We start from the raw sequence: 20842 nt of genomic DNA, 5'->3' as shown, positions 1-20842 counted from the left end.
CTGACTTACTACTGAATTACTAGCACTTACTACTAACTACTAGCACTTCCTACTTACTAACTAATTATTATTTTTTGAGACAGGATCTTGCTCTGTCACCCAGACTGGAGTGCAATGGCACCATCACAGCTCACTACAGCCTAGAGCTCATGGGCTCAAGCAATCCTCTTGCCTCAGCCTCCCAAGTAGCTGGGACTACAGGTGTGTGCCGCCATGCCTTGGCTAATTTTTGTATTTTTAGTGGAGACGAGGTCTCACTATGTTGCCTAGGCTGCCGGTCTCGAACTTCTAGGCTCGGCTCAAGTGATCCACCTACCTTGGCCTCCCAAAGTGCTGGGATTACAGGTGTGAGCCAGAATACCCCCAGCCCCCTGAATTATTACTACATTATTGAATTAGTGAGAAATATTAATAATCTTTCCATTTTGACAATGTTTATATGAATAGCATTAGAAGTATTTATAGAGGGCCAGTGGTCTTAGAACACAGTGCCTGGTATGATTTAACCAAAATGTGTTCTCAGTACAAATTCATGTGCAAGAGCCAAAAGAAGACTGTCCCTAGCCATCACCTGTCTTGACAGCTACACAGCAATCAGAAGGAATTAAAACCATTTTGCTCAAGTCAGAAAGGAAAGGCTTCTAATGATCGATAAGTTTGGTCTTCCATTCCAGCACCAGCTACCACTGAGGAAAAAGATGAAGTATAAATGAGAAGTAAATGACCTCTGTTCATTTCTCCCTCTGGCCCAATTGGTCTTCCAGTGACAGACTATATATTGCCTTTTGCCAAGAATCAGCAGTTCTTCAACTGTTCACCATGTACGTAAGTAAAAATTGAACAAGGAAAATTGCTACCATGTTCAGATAACCTCTGTACACTGTGATATTATCTTCTCTTGTGTAGGTCTTACTTTAAAAATTAGAGCTCAAGATAAAGTCTTGTACGGTGTTCTTGGCCTCATGGCTACTTCCTTTCCTCCTCCTTACTGACTGAGGGTGCCCTTCATGTCATAATCTTTTTATGACTAAAGCCAGATGGTCAAGCTGCTAAGACATCCCTACAGATCTTTTCTCTGATCACTGATCCTTTAAGGGATCTTGTCTTCCTATTTGAACATTTCAAGGCTGTGACCCTGTGAATACACAGCCACTAGTGGAGGTAAAATCTGAAGGTAAGTATGGGAAGAGCAGTTGAATCCCCGGATAGAACCAGATTGTTTATACAAGTCCAAATACTCTTAATAACTTCTAATCATTAGGGCTAGATTCTACATATTAACAGATTTATTTGCACATATTCTGTAAGCAAAAAAAATCACTTTATTATGAGTACAGTTCCTTAAGTATTTGAATGATGAGTTTTCATCTCCTTTGGTCACCCTCTAGATTTGGCTGGAGGAACTTTCCATGAAGAACTTGGCTTATTCTCTTAGTGGAACAAGAGAAACAAAGCCACTGAATATTTTTTTCTAGATTTTTCTTTAAAAAATATTGAATGATACCCTGACTGGTGTGGTAAAAGGAGGTAAATTTGTTTGGGCAATACTTGAGCCTTTTATTCAAAAAATATATTTATTTCAGAAAATAAACATTTAAAAATACAATAGCTACAAATGGCAGTGTTATTTACCACTCTGAATGTAAAGTTCTCTTTATGTGTTTGACATGTAATTTGAATGAATGCAATATACGTGCGGGGGAAAGCTGTGCTTCAGTGGAAAACATCTGGAACCCAGCTTCTGGATTATTTGATTCTGATTCTATGCGGGTTATTTTATACCTCTTTCCATGACTGATAACTGACAGAAATACAACATCATTTTTCTTTACAGAGGGGCAAATTCTATCCTGGAGAGTGGAGAGTCAACTGATTTCCCTTTCCCACTGTGGAAAAAGCCAGTTTTGGCTTCATTTGCATATTCATGTCAACATACCTGATCTACAAATATGTCTATTCTTTGATTCTCCTTTGAACAAGTTACAACATTTGGTTCTCTCACTTAACTGAGTTCAATAAATTCTTTAACACTTATTCATCTGATATTTGCATAAAAATCATAATGCTGCCTTTTTTGAAAATTATCCTTTAACATACAGTAAATATGCACCACAGAGCCACTACATGAGATGCAAGAAACATTTATAAGCACTTTTAGGCACAGAGACTTCTAGATCACCAACTAGCTTTAACACTGAATTATTGGACCCAATTTTAGTTTTTTTGTTTCTTCTCAGTGCTTTTGTTTTTCCTATATCTTGAAACATTTTGATCTTTCATAGTATTGGGACTTATTTCCAACTACACTAGAAGATAAAATAATTATAATACAATTATTATAACTATTATATTTAATAAGACGTATTGAAAAACAGAATTCTGAAAAAAAAAATTTTTTAAGACTGAGTCTCACTATGTTGCCCAGGCTGGATTGCAGGGGTTTATTCATAGGTGTGACTGTAGCACAGTGCAGCATCAAACACCTGGCCTCAAATGATCCTTTCAAATAGACATGTGCCACTGTGCTCAGCACGTGATGATAAAATAGAGAAATAAATCATCGCTGCTTTATTATCCTTTACTTTACCTTTTTTTTTTTTTTTTTTTTTTTTTTTTGAGATGGAGTCTTGCTCTGTCGCCCAGGCTGGAGTGCAGTGGTACAATCTCGGCTCACTGCAACCTCAGCCTCCTGGGTTCAAGCAATTCTCGTGCCTCAGCCTCTCGAGTAGCTGGGACTACAGGCATGCGCCACCATGCCCAGCTAATTTTTGTATTTTTAGTAGAGATGGGGTTTTACCATGTTGGCCAGGCTGGTCTTGAACTCCTGACCTCAAGTGATCCGCCCTTCTCGGCCTTGCTTAAAGTATTGCCTGATCTTCCAAGAATGTACCAAAGACATTGGGACAGTGTTTTTTACAATCTTTTTCTTTTTAACCTTACATTGAACACAGCTGAGAATTCAGAAATTTTCATTTCCGTCCATGATGGCAGAGAGAAGATGAACAAGAACATAAATACAAAAAGATAGCTAGCAGTACTCTAGACTCTAATGATAATGATGTAATTGTATAAACTAAATCTCAGAGTATGAGCCTTTATATAAGACAAATAAATAAATATTCACTGAATCAATGAGTAAACAATATTATTTCTAAGGACAAAAAGGAAATTTGTTACCCAGTTAGTCATTCTACAGGATGTCATCATGCAACATTTTTGGACAAAAATTTTTACTAAAAGAACACGTGACAGTATTTTACCTTTTATGAGGTTTGTACTAAGAAATTTACATAAGAAACCATACATAAGAAATATGGCTCATAAGTGGACAAATGCTTAAGGCACTGACTGAAAGGAAATAACATAGAAATGAAAAAAAATCAATTGAATTGATCATTCTAATCAATGTCTAAAAATGAAAATGTTTTGTAATCATAAGCTAAAGAAAATGACCACCTTCTAACAAAATTAAGAGCCCTGAAAACTTTCAAAAGTATTTCATTTTGAGGATGTAAATGCAAGAACCACCAGGAACAATAAGCTGGAACCTCTTAGAAATGTATTTGAAAACTGAATCAGTATTTCCAAAATAGGTATGTTCCAGGATCATTCATGCACAATTACTTGCATTCAACGGAAATCACCCATTATGAAAATTAGTATCTTCATACCAGAAACACATGCAAGAAAAATTTGAGTTTGTTAAATTCTTGCTAATTTCCAATGCAGTTTTTAAAGCAGGCTTTGATTTATATATTTGTAAATTATTTGTAATATCACTTAAAAATATATTTTAAAACAGTCCATTGGGGTCAAATGGTAACTGTTGCTGACGACTGTTCTTCCTGGTATAGCAATGGCTAATAAAATGTAGATTTTGTTAAATGCTGTAAGATAGAAAGTGTTATGTCTTTTCCAAAAATGACATAATCAAAAACAAAACAAAACAGAACAATGACACAATCACAATTACTGAGAGCGAGAGGGATGACTTTGTAAAGGAGTTGGCCTGGCTGCAGCACAGTACTTAAAAGTTATTTTAAAATGAGTAAGGTTTAGGCTGACTCTGAGAGCCCTGCCTCCGAGTCAGCCCTGCTCCGCAAGGAGCAGTACCATTTAAGAAAATATTCCTGTCTAAAATAAATAAATACATTAGAATAAAAATAAAAATGAGTAAGGTTTAAATAGATGCAGAGAAGGGAAAGAAAATATGCCAGGCAAATAAATGGCCTGAGTATAACATCGAAGCAGAAAAGCAGAGGACATGTTTAGGGAGGCAAGTTGGCTGGCTTGGAAAAGAAAATGGAAACAAAGACTACTGAGCAGAATATTAAACATACTTTACAATGTAATATTTTTAAAACCTTCATCTTACAGTAGAAAAAAAACCCCTAAGTTTCAAAGTTTATGTACACATTGTTCATGACCTCAAATCTAATATAAAAGGGAATCCAGGATTTCAGCCTGTAACTCAGGTGGTAGTCCATGATAAAACCACCTAATCTCTCTGGGTCTCCTCATCTATAAGTAAGCTTCATACTTCAAGAATTCATTTTTGAAGATGAACATAATTTCCACTTACTTCATTTGGTTTCTGTTGATCTTAAATGAGATACATATTTTAAAATGTTTTGTTAATTATAAAGCTCCATATATAAATGGTAGGTGAAATTTCTCCACTAGTGTTAAGACAATTCATGGTAGATGAATTGAAGCCCTCATGAACTGGGGGGTGGGGGTGGGGGGAGCGAGAGCAAAAATAAATAACAGAAGAAGCTTAAAATATTTTTCCCTTTACAAGAATGCTAAAGAAATCAAACTAAATAGCCCAATAATGATACTATATATATATATCTTATGAATGCTCTATAATTAATTTCTATTTTCCATTCCTTGTATACTGGAATTTTCTTGACCATCTCCTACTCTTCCATTTTGATTAGATATTAGTAAATTAATTCGCTTTGTTGCATATGCCATGCATTTCTTCCTGTATGTAGTTCACTGTCTAAATATTTAATATTTTTCTGCTTTATCCCTTGGAGTCCCTAAAAATCAAATTGCAGGGTAACTTAGTTTATATAAATTCTATCAGAAAATTTGCAGATATAGAAAATGATAAAGTAGACTATCTTTGTGTAGTACAGTTTTAAGTACTGGGAATTTGCTGACTATTCCTATATTCTAGGGACTGTTCTTTCATCTGGTTTTCAGAATATTAAATTGGTTTTCTTTCTACCTTACTGATATAATTTTCCTATCTTGTTCTCAGTACCTTTCTAGAGTCACCAAGATCTATACTTATATTTGTCTACCAACTCCCTTTTGAAAAATTAATCAACCTCCTATATACAAACTACTTTCTTTACTCTGATCACTCACAAATTATTCCCACTTTTATGTTTTCTTGTAATCTCAAACTCAACTCATCTCTTCAAGGTCATTTAGACCCAACCCTAGTTTCCAAATCTCTTCCAATAAGTTCTACATTTATCATTGCATTCACAGTGTTTACTGGTATAATACCTGGTTGGTTCAAAGAAATGGAAAAAGCACTATTGAAAAAGTCACTATATTTTGGTCTTTAAAACATCATGCTTACTGGAAGTCAACTCTCCTAAACCCATGAAGTCATCTCAGCTTCCTGTCTATTTGGGAGTAGATTCCTGATTTTCTGGCCTTCATGCCATGTCACAAATCGGTCACTGTAACTGACACTCCAGGTGCATCTATCAGTCTGCTCATACCACTCAGTCACCAACCACTGTGACCCTATTTATATTACTGTGGATAATATAAATGAAACGAACAAACAAAAAATTAATTATAGATCAAGCACAGTGGCTCACTCTTATAATCTCAACAATTTTGGGAGGCAGAGGTGGGCAGATCGCTTGAGCCCAGTAGGTTGAGGCTGCAGTGAGCCATGATCACACCACTGCACTCCAGCCTGGGCAAACAGGCGAGACCCTATCTCAACAAAGAAACAAACAAACAAAAAAATGAATTAGCAAATCAGTCACCTTCACCTTATATTATTAAAAAATAGAGTAAAAGGTTGGGCACGGTGGCTCACGCCTGTAATCTCAGCACTTTGGGAGGTCAAGGCAGGTGGATCACCTGAGGTCGGGAGTTCAAGACCAGCCTGACCAACATGGAGAAGCCCTGTCTCTACTAAAAATACAAAATTAGCCAGCCGTGGTGGTGCATGTCTGTAATCTCAGCTACTCGGGAGGCTGAGGTAGGATAATCGCTTGAACCTGGGAGGCAGAGGTTGCGGTGAGCTGAGATTGCACCATTGCACTCCAGCCTGGGCAACAAGAGCGAAACTCCGTCTTAAAAAAAAAAATAGAGTAACATGAGAATAAAGAAAATGAAAAGGGAAAATATTGTAAGATGCTGGAATGTAAGGATGAAAAAAGAATATTTAGTACTAAAGGGCAGCATCATTAAAGTAGAAGAAATGCAAAATGACTAGTGTCAAATGCAATAAAAACATGAATTCCTCTTTGCCATATTTTTTGGGCCAAATAGTATTGTCATACATTTTAGTAATATTTCAGAGTAACAGGCACCCACTGAGCTATAATGTAACTCTATGGCAGAAGCTTCATCTTCTGGGCAAAACTACTGCACAGTTCAATTTCCCTTTATCTAATCAATTTTTTGTCAAATCTTACTAAGCTTCACTTACCACTATAAGGATTTTCCAATAAAATAGTAATGGAAAAACTACAAGTTAACCACATGTGGATGTGCATCTCTGGAGACACAGCGAGTCTGAAACTTGAAGAGATGCTAAGGTTGAAGTCACAGACTTGGGAGACATCACTGAAAGAACAGACAGTAGCTAAAGCTCAGAGGTCACCTAGCAAAATGTGAAGAGTGAAACAAGAACTGCAGCCAAAGCTTTCAGGAAATCCACTATTTAATAACTTTCAGGTGGAGGAACCAGTTAGGCATTCTAAGAAGGAACAGTCAGAAAAGTAGAAGGAAGACAAGAAAAGAGATACTTCTCCCTAGTTTAAAAAAAAAAAAAAAATATATATATATATATATATATGTACACACACACACACATACAGTTTCGCATTCGAGAAAGTGGCTAATAGAGAGATCAAACAAGATGACGTATTAAAATAGACTGCTGGATTTAGCAAGTAGGAGATAGTAAGAGGCCATAGATAGAACATAAAACGAATACAAAAGAATTAAGGAACTAAAATTAAACCATAGCACCAGTATCAAACTTCCTCAAAGTCTGACAAGCATATCTTAGGAAACAGATCTTCCTAGGGGACTCATTTCCTCAGAAAAGCAGCCCTTTCCAAAGCCATGTACTATATATTCTTTTGAAAATCACCAGAGTCCAATAGAAAAACAGACAATGGACATGAACAGGCAATTCACAAAAAGAGAAAGAAAAATGGCACAAATACCTTTAAAATACCTACAGGAGCAAAAGTGCAAATTTTAAAAAGCAACAACCATACCTTAAAATGACATTATATATAACATAATTACATTACATACAAAAATACACTTCATTTCCTTCAAAGTAGCATATAAAATATTCTGAACAACCATACCACTGAAAAACAACTAAAAATGCTGGAAAAATATTTCTAAAGCATCCTTTGAACTGCTTTGCTGATGGCACTGAAAAGTCAGTGATGCTTAGAAGCCAAAAACAAAGTGAAAGCAGAAAACTAGGGAGGTAAGTGGAGCACTGAAATAGCCTCTCATTCTGGAGACAGCTACAGAACACTAGCAACAATCTGAAGCTTTCACCCTGTAAACTGGACGATGCAGCAGAAGAGTTAGAAAACAAAGCCTAAGATCTGTCCAGAATTAGGAGTCTAACAGGAGATCCTGTCCCACAGAGAGCTGGAAACCCCGCCTAAAATTATACTCAGAATGTAAAGATCAATGAAAAGTAGTTACCTCAAAGAAGGGAAAAGGCAAGATAACTTTTCTGCTCCCAACTACGTGGTGGGAGGAAGAGAAAACGATCTCCCCCTTGAGAACTGATATCACAAGCCAGATGCTATATGGTGTTGCAGCTCATGTGGGGCTACAACTCAAGCTGAGAATTTCTTTTTAAATGGTTCCCAGTTGGTAAAAGTACCTCTAGGAACATGATAAAATAAACACATACCCTCCTCAGAGAAAATGCACTGTCAAGCCAGGAGTCAAAAAATTCCTGTAGACAAAAGTTCAAGAAATATGAATTTCTGGTTAAAAAAATCATAAAAGACAAAATAATTCAATAAATAAGGGACCATGAGCTACAGCCAGTAGAATTAGATCCAAAACGTTCAGATATTGTATTGCTCAGATTCAGACTATAAAATAAGTATGTTTTAATTTGTTTAAAGCAACACTTCTTAACACTACTAGGTCAATATTTCCTTTTTATACCAAATATTTTTGTAATGCCCCAATTCTTATACTGAAATAAATTTAAAGTAATGTAATCTCTACATACATATAATTTAAACTATTTATCTATATTTCTTAACCATAATATATAGAGAAAAGTAATTTATAGTAAACTAATACATACTTCAATTTTAAAATATAGTGGTAAAACTACACAATAATACAATAAAATATCAATGCTTGTACTTGTCTATGATAAATAAACTGGCTTTAAGCCATTCCATACAAGTAAAAGAAAATGAAAGAAAAGGTACACGGGGATACTAAGATAAAAATTATACTGAGTAATATATATATACAGAAAGAGGAAGAAAAATCACCTTGATTGAAGCAGCATAATATGTCAAGGCAAATTAAACACTCAACACTGCAAAAATGAGAAATACAACACTCTTCAAATGAGCTGCATGTTAGGTATAAGTGTAGGAGACAAATAATTTCCTATGCTGTCAGATGGCAGATGATAGTGATGATGTGTAGCAGAAAACATACCACATATATTTTAATTCAACCTCATGCTGAGACATAAATTCAGTGTCACATATATAAAAAGACCTTAGAGACCAGATCCTTTAATAGGTGATGGGGAATAGCTGATGGATTGGAAAAAAAAAAACTAATACAAGAGGTTATAAAGAAATTATCTCTGGAAATGGTACCACAGTCAGGCTGTAAAACAACTTGCAACCCCAAAATAAATTTCTACATGTAATTTTTATAGTATAGATATTTTATCTCTGTATTACAAAAAAAGTTATGAATACTGTATATAGGTTCAGTGGGCTTCTGAATATGATAGACTTATTAGACTTACTCTTCTGTAGTCTACAGCTATAACAATGGGAAAGATATAAGAGGCAACTGTTTATTGTCACTGGACAGGACAATAGGTAGTAAAAAACTGTAGTGCTTGATAGAAGGGAAACACTCAAAGTAAGCCCAGATGTTTGCCCCAGCTTTCTGCCTGGGTAGACTTTTGGGACTAAGGGGCAAGAAGACAAACACAAGCACAGCAGGATCTCAGTGAGCCATAAAGCTGTAAATTTCAGCTCAGAGTTTCTAAAGCAGTTGGAATTCTTGGGACAGGATACTGGAGAGAAGAGATCTGTGCAAATCCTGTACCTTTCCCTCCTTATTCGTAATTAAGGGCCAGGTTGCATGTGCACAGCACAGGTTGAGACCTTTCAAAACACAGCAGCAGACTTTGTTGTTTGGCAGAGAGAAAAGCAAAAATATCCAAGGCCACAAAATGCTGGGAGATACTGGAGTTCTGGCCTAGCCAGAAGTCAAGAAACCACAATGGATTTCAAATCGAGAAACACAGGCATTTCACTTCAGATCCTAGTAAACTCATGCCTTAGGAATAAGGATCATACTCTCTGTACCCTAGCACTGCATCCTAGGACTAAGGAAAACATGAAAATAGATCTACCATAATCTAGAATAAAAAACAAAATTGGCAGAAGCAAAAACTGTCTACCAGAACAAAAGTCAACATCTTGTAGAGAAAACAAATGACCTGGACTCCCTACAATCTATCAGCCCAATATTCTACATACAATAAAAAAATTACTATGCATGAAAAGAAGCAGGAAAAAGTGACCCATATTTAAGGAAAAAAGTAGTCAAGATCTTAAAAAGACCCAAATGTTAGAAACAGCAGGAAATAACTCAAAATCGCTATCATAAACATGTTCAACAACTTAAAAGAAAAGATGGACATAATGAATGAACAAATGAGGAATAGTGGTAGAAAAAAATAAAAATAGAGGCTGGGCACAGTGGCTCATACTTGTAATCCCAGCACCTTGGGAGGCCAAGGTGGAAGGACTGCTTGAGCCCAGGAGTTCAGACCAGCCTGGGCAACATGGCAAAATCCAGTCTCTACCCCCTCAAAAAAAAAAAAAAAAAAAAAAAAAAAAAAAAAGCACCAGGCATGCTGGCGTGCACATACTCAGGAGGCTGAGATGGGAGGACTGCTTGAACCTGGGAGGTTGAGGCTGCAGTGAGCCATGATCACGCCACTGCACTCCGGCCTGGGCTGGAAGACCCTGTCTGAAGGAAGGAGGGAAGGAAGACAGACAGACTATTAAAACAACAACCACCACCAGGAATATTAGAACCGAAAACTACAATATCTAAAATGAAAATATTCATGGATTGAATAACAGTAACTTAGAAACTGAAGAAAAAGTTAGTGTACTTAAAAAGCAGATTATAAAGAAACAGCACAAACTGAATCAAAGAAAATAAAGAAATATGAATATAATAAATACGAAGATATTTTTGCTTATCTCTCTGCCAGACAACAAAGCCTGCTGCTATGCTTTGAAGGGCCTCAACCTGTGCACACGTAACCTGGCCCTTAATCAAGACTAAGGAGGGAGAGGTACAGGAGCTCTCCTTTGCACAGATCTCTTCTCTCCAGTATCCTGTCCCATGAATTCCGACTGCTTTAGAAACCCTGAGTTCAATTTTACAGTTCTAAATATGAATCTATTCATATTTTACAGTTCTTTATTTTCTTTTTAAGATACTGTTATTCATAGTGACATGAGGGACAATATGAAATAGTCTGATATATACATGTATGTAATTAGAATCTCAGATGAAGAAGAGAGAACAAAGCAGAATAAAAAACACACAAAGAAATAATGGCCAAAAATTTCCCCAGTTTTATGAAAAACATTGTGGATCAACAAATCCAAAAACCTCAGAGAACCCGAAACACAATAAATACAAATAAATCCCCCCAAATCCCACACTTCAGTGCATCATAATTCAGCTACTTAAAGCCCAAATAAAGGAATAAGAAAAAAGATACATTTTACACTATGGAACAAATAAATGAATTATATATAACATCCTCTCAGAAATAATGAAGACCAGTTGACAAGGGGACAGTTGACAAGTAGTTTAAAAAAACTCTTTCAATTGAGAATTCTAAATCTATTAAAAATACGTTTTAAAAATTAGGTCAAAATAAAGATATCTGAGTGAATTTTTGGCCAGCAGACTTCACAAGAAGCAATGCTAAAAAAAAAAAGAAAAAAAAAAAAAGTTGTTCACGTTCAAGAAAAATGCAACCACATGGAAACTCACTGGCTTGCACTCCGGGTGTGTGTCCCCCCCATGGGGGGCACCCCAAAGTGGCAAGAAGTCCCCTGGGGCACAGGGACAGGACAAAAGGTGATGAATGTCCCTCCATTCCTCAGAGTTCCTAGGACTAAGTTGATTGCTTTCCAGGTTTCAGGTTGTCACTCTCCCACTCCCTCCACAGAATTAGTCAGTCCCATTCTGGTACCTATAATTTCATCTTTATTTTCATTATCCCCTAATGTCTCCAAGACGTTTTGTCCATAAGAGCAAGGTGAAATGGGGATAAAGATAGATCTACAGAAAGTAATAAGTAAAACTAGAAATGAGAGATGTGTACAGGAAACACTATCTATTTAAAGCAAAAGTAATAACACTGAATTGTGGGACTTATAAATTATGTCAAAATAAAAAATGTATGACATAATAGCAAAGAGAATGACACCAGGGTGGTGGTGAATGGAATTAAATTTTGGTAGCATTGTTACATTTTATAGCAAATGAAACAGTATTAACCAAAAAGATGGCAGAAAACAAATACAAACAAAACCAAATGAGAAAAACAGAAAACTGAGAGCAAAATGGCAGACCTGCATCTAACCATATCAATAATTACATTAAGTACAAATGGTCTCAAATCCCAATTAAAAGGCAGAGATCATCAGGTTTGATTTAAAAAAACACACCCGAATTACATCTTGACTGCAGGAGACATATTTTAAATATAAGTCACAGATATGTTGAAATTAAACGGAAACAAACAAACAGTAGGCCGGGTGCAGTGTCTCACGCCTGTAATCCCAGTACTTTGGGAGGCCGAGGCAGGTGGATCACCTGAGATCAGGTGTTCGAGACCAGTGTGGCCAACATGGTGAAACCCTGTCTCTACTAAAAATACAGAAATTAGCTGGGCGTGGTGGCAGGTGCCTGTAATCCCAGCCTGTAATCCTGAATATGGTAGGCTGAGGCAGGAGAATTACTTGAACCCGGGAGGCTGAGGTTGCAGTGAGCTGAGATTGTGCCATTGCACTCCAGCCTGGGCTACAAGAGTGAAACACCGTCTCGAAATACACACACACACACACACACATATATATGCACCCACACACACACCAAACAACCATAAAAAACTTGGTGTGGCTATATCAGTGTCAGACAAAGGATACTTCAAAGTAATAGATATTACAAGGGAGGTGGGACATTTCATAAACATAAAGGGTCAATTCATCAGGAAGACATAATATTCCCAATATGAATGCAACGAATCTGCTGTTAATGTGGTTTCAAAGCACATGAAGCAAACGATGTTAGCACTCAAAGAAGAAATAGAGAAATCCACAATCATAGTTGAAATTTAACATTCCTTTCCAGCAACAAGTAAGTTTATGAGCACGCACACACACACACACACACACACCATAAGACACAGATTTGGGCTACACTATCAACCACCATTATCTAATTAACACTATAGAACCATGCACTCAACATCTGCTGAATATTCATTCTTTTCAGGTGCACATGAGCCACTGTCTAGGATAGAACATATCTTGGGACAAAAAAAGTCAATAAATTTCACAAAGTGGAAATCTTACAGAATATGTTTTCTGACCACAACACAATTAAGTTAGAAATAAATAAGACATATAGAAATTCCAAAATATTAATAATACAATATACTTTTAAATAACACTTAGATCAAAGAAGAAATCACAAGGAAAATAAAAATGAAAAAATAAATTAAGATTTGTGAAATGCAGCTAAAGCAGTGTTTAGCGGAAAATTTAAAACTTTATCTGTTTATGTTAGAAAAGAAGGTTTAAAAATCAATGGTCTAAGTTTTTACCTAAAGAAGCTACAAAAAGAGAAAAATAAACCAAAAGTAAATAAAGTAAATTAAGTAATTAAGAGCAGAAACCAATGAAATAGAAAACAACATAAAAAAATTAACAAAGCCAAAAATTGGCTAGAAAGGATTTTTTAAAAATGAATAAACTCCTAGTTAGAATGATCAAGAAACAAAAGAGAAGAAATCAATAGCCTTTATCAGCAATGAAAAAGGGAATATTGGTATGTACCCTGTAGTCATTAAGAGGACATAAAGGAATATAATAAACAATTTTATGCCAAAGCATTCTACAGCTTACATAAAAAGGACTCATTCCTTAAAGAAACAAAACATAAGAAAATTGATCTTCAATGAAGCAGTATTGGAAAGCAGGGCCTAATAGGAAGTATTTGGGTCATGGGGGCACTGTCCTTATGAATGGATTAATGTTATTATCCTGGAAATGGGCTCATTATTACAGGAATGGGTTCCTTGTAAAAGGACAAGTTTGGTATCCTTTTCTCCCTTTGCTCTCCCACCATGACACATCAAGAGGGCACTTGCCAGATGCCTGCCCCTTGATCTTGGACTTCCCAGCCTCCAAAACTGTGAGCCAATAAAATTATTTTTCATCATAAATTACCTAATCGGTGGTATTCTTTCATAGTAGCACAAAATAGACTAAGACACCATCTCACCAAGAATAAAATCAAACTTCATAAACCACAGTCTACATGACCCTGCCAATTTCTCAGCCCTAATCTTGGACCTCTCTTCTCATCAATCAATTCACTCAGTCATACTGGCTGGCCTGCCACTCCTCAAACATGCTCAATTCATTAATGCCTCGGAATCTTTGCACAGGTTTTCCTTTTGAATAAAGATCACTTCCCCCAGATCTTTACAAGGCTTGTTCCCTTACGTCATTCATGTCTCTGCTCAGATGTCATCTCTTCAGGCATTTCCTGATTACTTAATCTAAAACAGTCTAACTATTACTCTGTCCCCTTACACTGCTATAATTTTCTTCACAGCATTTATCACTACCTGACATCACATTATATACATTTATTAATAAGTCTGTTTTTGCTTATTTGCCTCACATTCTAAAATCTGTGCTCCAGGACGTCAAGACCCTGGTATGTACCATTCTCTGCTCCATGTTCAGTGCCTAGAACAGTACCTGGTCCATGGCAGGTACTCAGCAAAAATTGGTAAAATGAAAGAATTTACAGATGCGAAACTGAGATAGAGGGAAAGATAACTGCGCAGGGTTGCAACTACTTAAATAAATATTTACTAAGTAGTTACTTTGTACCCATGACACAATAGTGAATAAGGCAGATCAGGTCCTTGTTCTCACGGAGATTACATTTAAAAGAACTCAGATTATAGGTCTTTCCATTGCAGAGATTTCTTTGAAACTTAAAAAAAAAAAATCCCTGGAGAAGGCAAGAATGTAGTATACAACATTCCTCAGCAATTCAATTACAACCAGTTGTCGCAGCTCTTTCTTTCTCTTTTTCTTTTTTTTTTTTTTTTCAGACGGAGTCTCGCTCTGTCACCCAGGCTGGTGTGCAATGGTGCGATCTCAGCTCACTACAACCTCCACCTCTCAGGTTCAAGTGACTCTCCTGCCTCACCCTCCTGAGTATCTGGGATGACAGATGCGCGCCACCATGCCTGGCTAATTTTTGTATTTTTAGTAGAGATAGGGTTTCACCATGTTGGCCAGGCTGGCCTCAATCTCCTGACCTCATGATCCACCGGACTCGACCTCCCAAAGTGCTGGGATTACAGGCATGAGCCACTGTGCCCAGCCCCCAGCTTTTTCTTTTACTCATTATTAACTACATTTTTTTCTTTTAGATATATTTACTTATTAGTCTACATGAATCCTATATACCATTTCTTTTCTTTCTTTCTTTTTTTAATCTAAGGTCTTGCTTCGTTGTCTACGCTGGTCTCAAACTCCTGGTCTCAAGCGATCCTCCCATTTTAGCTTCCCAAAGTGCTGGGATTACAGCCATGAGCCACCACTCCTAGCCCTATATATGTTTTAAAGCATCATTTGTAAAACACAGTCTTACATATTTTATATCGTGTCTTGAACTTCCTAATAAAACCAAGTACCGAAATCAACATTTCTCAGAGATTTTGGTGATCTCTGTCTAAAAGAAAAAAAATTTTAAGAAAATTTATGAGGCCATTCATTGTCCTGATAATATGAAAATATACAGTGATTTAAAAACATTGTAAAATAACAAAGGGTAGCCCATCAGACTAACAGCAGATCTCTCAGCAGAAACTCTACAAGCCAGAAGAGAGTGGGGGCCAATATTCAACATTCTTAAAGAAAAGGATTTTCAACCCAGAATTTCATATCCAGCCAAACTAAGCTTCATAAGTGAAGGAGAAATAAAATACTTTACAGACAAGCAAATGCTGAGAGATTCTGTCACCACCAGGCCTGCCCTAAAAGAGCTCCTGAAGGAAGCACTAAACATGGAAAGGAACAACCGGTACCAGCCACTGCAAAAACATGCCAAATTGCAAAGACCATTGATGCTAGGAAGAAACTGCATCAACTAATGAGCAAAATAACCAGCTAACATCATGATGACAGGATCAAATCCACACATAACAATATTAACCTTAAATGTAAATGGGCTAAATGCTCCAATTAAAAGACACAGAGTGTCAAATTGGATAAAAAGTCAAGACCCATCAGTGTGCTGTATTCAGGAAACCCATCTCACGTGCAGAGACACACATGGGCTCAAAATAAAGGGAAGGAGGAAGATCTACCAACCAAATGGAAAACAAAAAAAAGGCAGGGGTTGCAATTCTGTCTCTGATAAAACAGACTTTAAACCAACAAAGATCAAAAGAGACAAAGAAGGACATTACATAATGGTAAAGGGATCAATTCAACAAGAAGAGCTAACTATCCTAAACATATATACACCCAAAACAGGAGCACCCAGATTCATAAAGCAAGTCCTTAGAGAGCTACAAAGAGACTTAGACTCCCACACAATAATAATGGGAGACTTTAACACCCCACAGTCAACATTAGACAGATCAACAAGACAGAAAGTTAACAAGGATATCCAGAAATTTAACTCAGCTCTGGACCAAGTGGACCTAACAGACATCTACAGAACTCTACACCCCAAATCAACAGAATATACATTCTTCTCAGCACCACATCACACTTATTCCAAAATTGACCACATACGTGGAAGTAAAGCACTCCTCAGCAAATGTAAAAGAACAGAAATTATAACAAACTGTCTCTCAGACCACAGTGCAATCAAACCAGAATTCAGGATTAAGAAACTCACTCAAAACCGCTCAACTACATGGAAACTGAATAACCTGCTCCTGAACGACTACTGGGTACATAACGAAATGAAGGCAGAAATAAAGATGTTCTTTGAAACCAATGAGAACAAAGACAAGACAAACCAGAATCTCTGGGACACATTTAAAGCAGTGTGTAGAGGGAAATTTATAGCACTAAATGCCCACGAGAGAAAGCAGGAAAGATCTAAAATTGACACCCTAACATCACAATTAAAAGAACTAGAAAAGCAAGAGCAAACACATTCAAAAGCTAGCAGAAGGCAAGAAATAACTAAGATCAGAAAAGAGCTGAAGGAAATAGAGACACAAAAAACCCTTCAAAAAAATCAATGAATCCAGGAGCTTGTTTTTTGAAAAGATCAATAAAATTGATAGACTGCAAGCAAGACTAATAAAGAAGAAAAAAGAGAAGAATCAAATAGACGCAATAAAAAATGATACAGAGGATATCACCACCGATCCCACAGAAATACAAACTACCATCAGAGAAGGCTATAAACACCTCTACGCAAATAAACTAGAAAATCTAGAAGAAATGGATAAATTCCTCGACACATACACCCTCCCAAGACTCAACCAGGAAGAAGTGGAATCCCTGAATAGACCAATAACAGGCTCTGAAATTGAGGCAATAATTAATAGCCTACCAACCAAAAAAAGTCCAGGACCAGATGGATTCACAGCTGAATTCTACCAGAGGTACAAGGAGGAGCTGGTACCATTCCTTCTGAAACTATTCCAATCAACAGAAAAAGAGGGAATCCTCCCTAACTCATTTTATGAGGCCAGCATCATCCTTATACCAAAGCCTGACAGAGACACAACAAAAAAAGAGAATTTTAGACCAATATGCCTGATGAAGATCAATGCAAAAATCCTCAATAAAATACTGGCAAACCGAATCCAGCAGCACATCAAAAAGCTGAACCACCCTGATCAAGTGGGCTTCATCCCTGGGATGCAAGGTTGGTTCAACATATGCAAATCAATAAATGTAATCCAGCATATAAACAGAACCAAAGACAAAAACCACATGATTATCTCAATAGATGCAGAAAAGGCCTTTGACAAAATTCAACAGCCCTTAATGCTAAAAACTATCAATAAATTAGGTATTGATGGGATGTATCTCAAAATAATAAGAGCTATTTATGACAAACCCACAGCCAATATCATACTGCATGGGCAAGACTGGAAGCATTCCCTTTGAAAACTGGCACAAGACAGGGATGCCCTCTCTCACCACTCCTATTCAACATAGTATTGGAAGTTCTGGCCAAGGCAATCAGGCGGAGAAAGAAATAAAGGGTATTCAATTAGGAAAAGAGGAAGTCAAATTGTTCCTGTTTGCAGATGACATGATTGTATATTTAGAAAACCCCTTTGTCTCAGCCCAAAATCTCCTTAAGCTGATAAGCAACTTCAGCAAAGTCTCAGGATACAAAATCAATGTGCAAAAATCACAAGCATTCTTATACACCAATAACAGACAAACGGAGAGCCAAATCATGAGTGAACTCTCATTCACAATTGCTACAAAGAGAATAAAATACCTAGGAATACAACTAACAAGGGATGTGAAGGACCTCTTCAAGGAGAACTACAAACCACTGCTCAACAAAATAAAAGAGGACACAAACAAATGGAAGAACATTCCCTGCTCATGGATAGGAAGAATCAATATCGTGAAAATGGCCACACTGCCCAAGGTAATTTATAGATTCAATGCCATCCCCATCAAGCGACCAATGACTTTCTTCACAGAATTGGAAAAAACTACTCTAAAGTTCATATGGAACCAAAAAAGGGCCTGCATTGCCAAGACAAACCTAAGCCAAAAGAACAACTGGAGGCATCATGCTGCCTGACTTCAAACTATACTACAAGTCTATAGTAATCAAAACAGCATGGTACTGGTACCAAAACAGAGATATAGACCAATGGAACAGAACAGAGCACTCACAAATAATACATTGGGTGGGGGGAGGGGGGAGGGATAGTATTAGGAGATATACCTAATGCTAAACGACGAGTTAATGGGTGCAGCACACCAGCATGGCACATGTATACATATGTAACTAACTTGCACATTGTGCACATGTACCCTAAAACTTAAAGTATAATAATAATAAAATAAAATAAAAAAAGAAATAATACCACACATCTACAACCATCTGATCTTTGACAAACCTGACAAAAACAAGAAATGGGGAAAGGATTCCCTATTTAATAAATGGTGCTGGGAAAACTGGCTAGCCATATGTAGAAAGCCGAAACTGGATCCCTTCCTTACACCTTATACAAAAATTAATTCAAGATGAATTAAAGACTTACATGTTAGATCTAAAACCATAAAAACCCTAGAAGAAAACCTAGGCAATACCATTCAGGACATAGGCATGGGCAAGGACTTCATGTCTAAAACACCAAAAGCAATGGCAACAAAAGCCAACGTTGACAAATGGTAACTAATTAAACTAAAGAGCTTCTGCACAGCAAAAGAAACTACCATCAGAGTGAACAAGCAACCTACAGAATGGGAGAAAATTTTTGCAATCTGCTCATCTGACAAAGGGCTAATATCCAGAATCTACAATGAACTCAAACAAATTTACAAGAAAAAAACAAACAACCCCACCAACAAGTGGGCAAAGGAGATGAACAGACACTTCTCAAAAGAAGACATTTATGCAACCAACAGACACATGAAAAAATGCTCATCATCACTGGCCATCAGAGAAATGCAAATCAAAACCACAATGAGATACCATCTCACACCAGTTAGAATGGTGATCATTAAAAAGTCAGGAAACAACAGGTGCTGGAGATGATGTGGAGAAATAGGAACACTTTTACACTGTTGGTGGGACTGTAAACTAGTTCAACCATTGTGGAAGACAGTGTGGCGATTCCCAAGGATCTAGAACTAGAAATACCATTTGACCCAGCCATCCCATTACTGGGTATACACCCAAAGGATTATAAATCGTGCTGCTATAAAGACACATGCACATGTATGTTTACTGTGGCACTATTCACAATAGCAAAGACTTGGAACCAACCCAAATGTCCATCAGTGATAGACTGGATTAAGAAAATGTGGCACATATACACCATGGAATACTATGCAGCCATAAAAGTTCATGTCCTTTGTAGGGACATGGATGAAGCTGGAAACCATCATTCTCAGCAAACTATCGCAAGGACAAAAAACCAAACACCGCATGTTCTCACTCATAGGTGGGAATTGAACAATGACAACACTTGGACACAGGAAGGGGAAGATCACACACCGGGGCCTGTCATGGGGTAGGGGGAGGGGGGAAGGGATAGCATTAGGAGACATACCTAATGTAAATGACGAGTTAATGGGTGCAGCACACCAGCATGGTGCATGTATACATATATAACAAACCTGCACGTTGTGTACCTGTACCCTAGAACTTAAAGTATAATAATAAAAAAAGAAATTTAAAAAATTGTAAAATCATTTAGTATTAGTTACAATTACTAACTATAAAAATATCATATGAAAAAATAGAAAACCATATAGAGATGAAAGAAGATGGGTTTTAGATTTTCAAAAAGGTGTTATTAGATAGCACATTACGTACTGATCACTTGGAGAGTCATGGTAAAGTTCACAGTTCTGAGTTCTGGCAAGGTTTTGCTCAGCATCCTACCAACTGGACTTTGAAAAGCAGCCTAACCATGCACTACAGCACACCCAGACTTCCTTCCTAAGGCAAAAAATGAGTAATTGGTTTAGCATTGTCCAAGTCTGTACAGATATGGTTAACTTTTTTAATGTACAGTGAGTGGGTGCTTGCTTTTCCAGCACATATACTAAAATTGGAACAATACAGAGAAGATTAGTATGGCCCCTATACAAGAATGACATACAGGGCCAGGTATGGTGGCTTACGCCTATAATCCCAGCAGTTTGGGAGACTGAGGTGGGTGGATCACTTGAGGTCAGGAGTTCGACACCAGCCTGGTCAACATGGTGAAACCCTGTCTTTACTAAAAATACAAAAACTAGCTGGGCATGGTGGCACATGTCTTTATCCCAGCTACTTGGGAGGCTGAGGCAGGAGAATCGCTTGA

General features: G+C 37.1%; 1 protein-coding gene and 1 non-coding gene across 8 annotated transcripts in view; one reads left to right on the top strand and one right to left on the bottom strand.

The window, feature by feature from the left end:
* The window catches only part of LIN28B (lin-28 homolog B), a 141076-nt gene that overhangs the window by 17425 nt on the left and 102809 nt on the right, over positions 1-20842 (bottom strand). The gene's annotated exons all lie outside the window — the stretch shown is intronic.
* On the top strand, positions 20558-20664 carry LOC112133994 (U6 spliceosomal RNA). Its single transcript, XR_002915589.1, has one exon. It is a non-coding gene; the product is annotated as a U6 spliceosomal RNA (small nuclear RNA).

This window comes from Pongo abelii, chromosome 5 (genome assembly GCF_028885655.2).
Source record: "Pongo abelii isolate AG06213 chromosome 5, NHGRI_mPonAbe1-v2.0_pri, whole genome shotgun sequence".
Classification (NCBI taxonomy): Eukaryota; Metazoa; Chordata; class Mammalia; order Primates; family Hominidae; genus Pongo; species Pongo abelii.
This window is presented reverse-complemented; position numbering and strand designations above follow the sequence as displayed.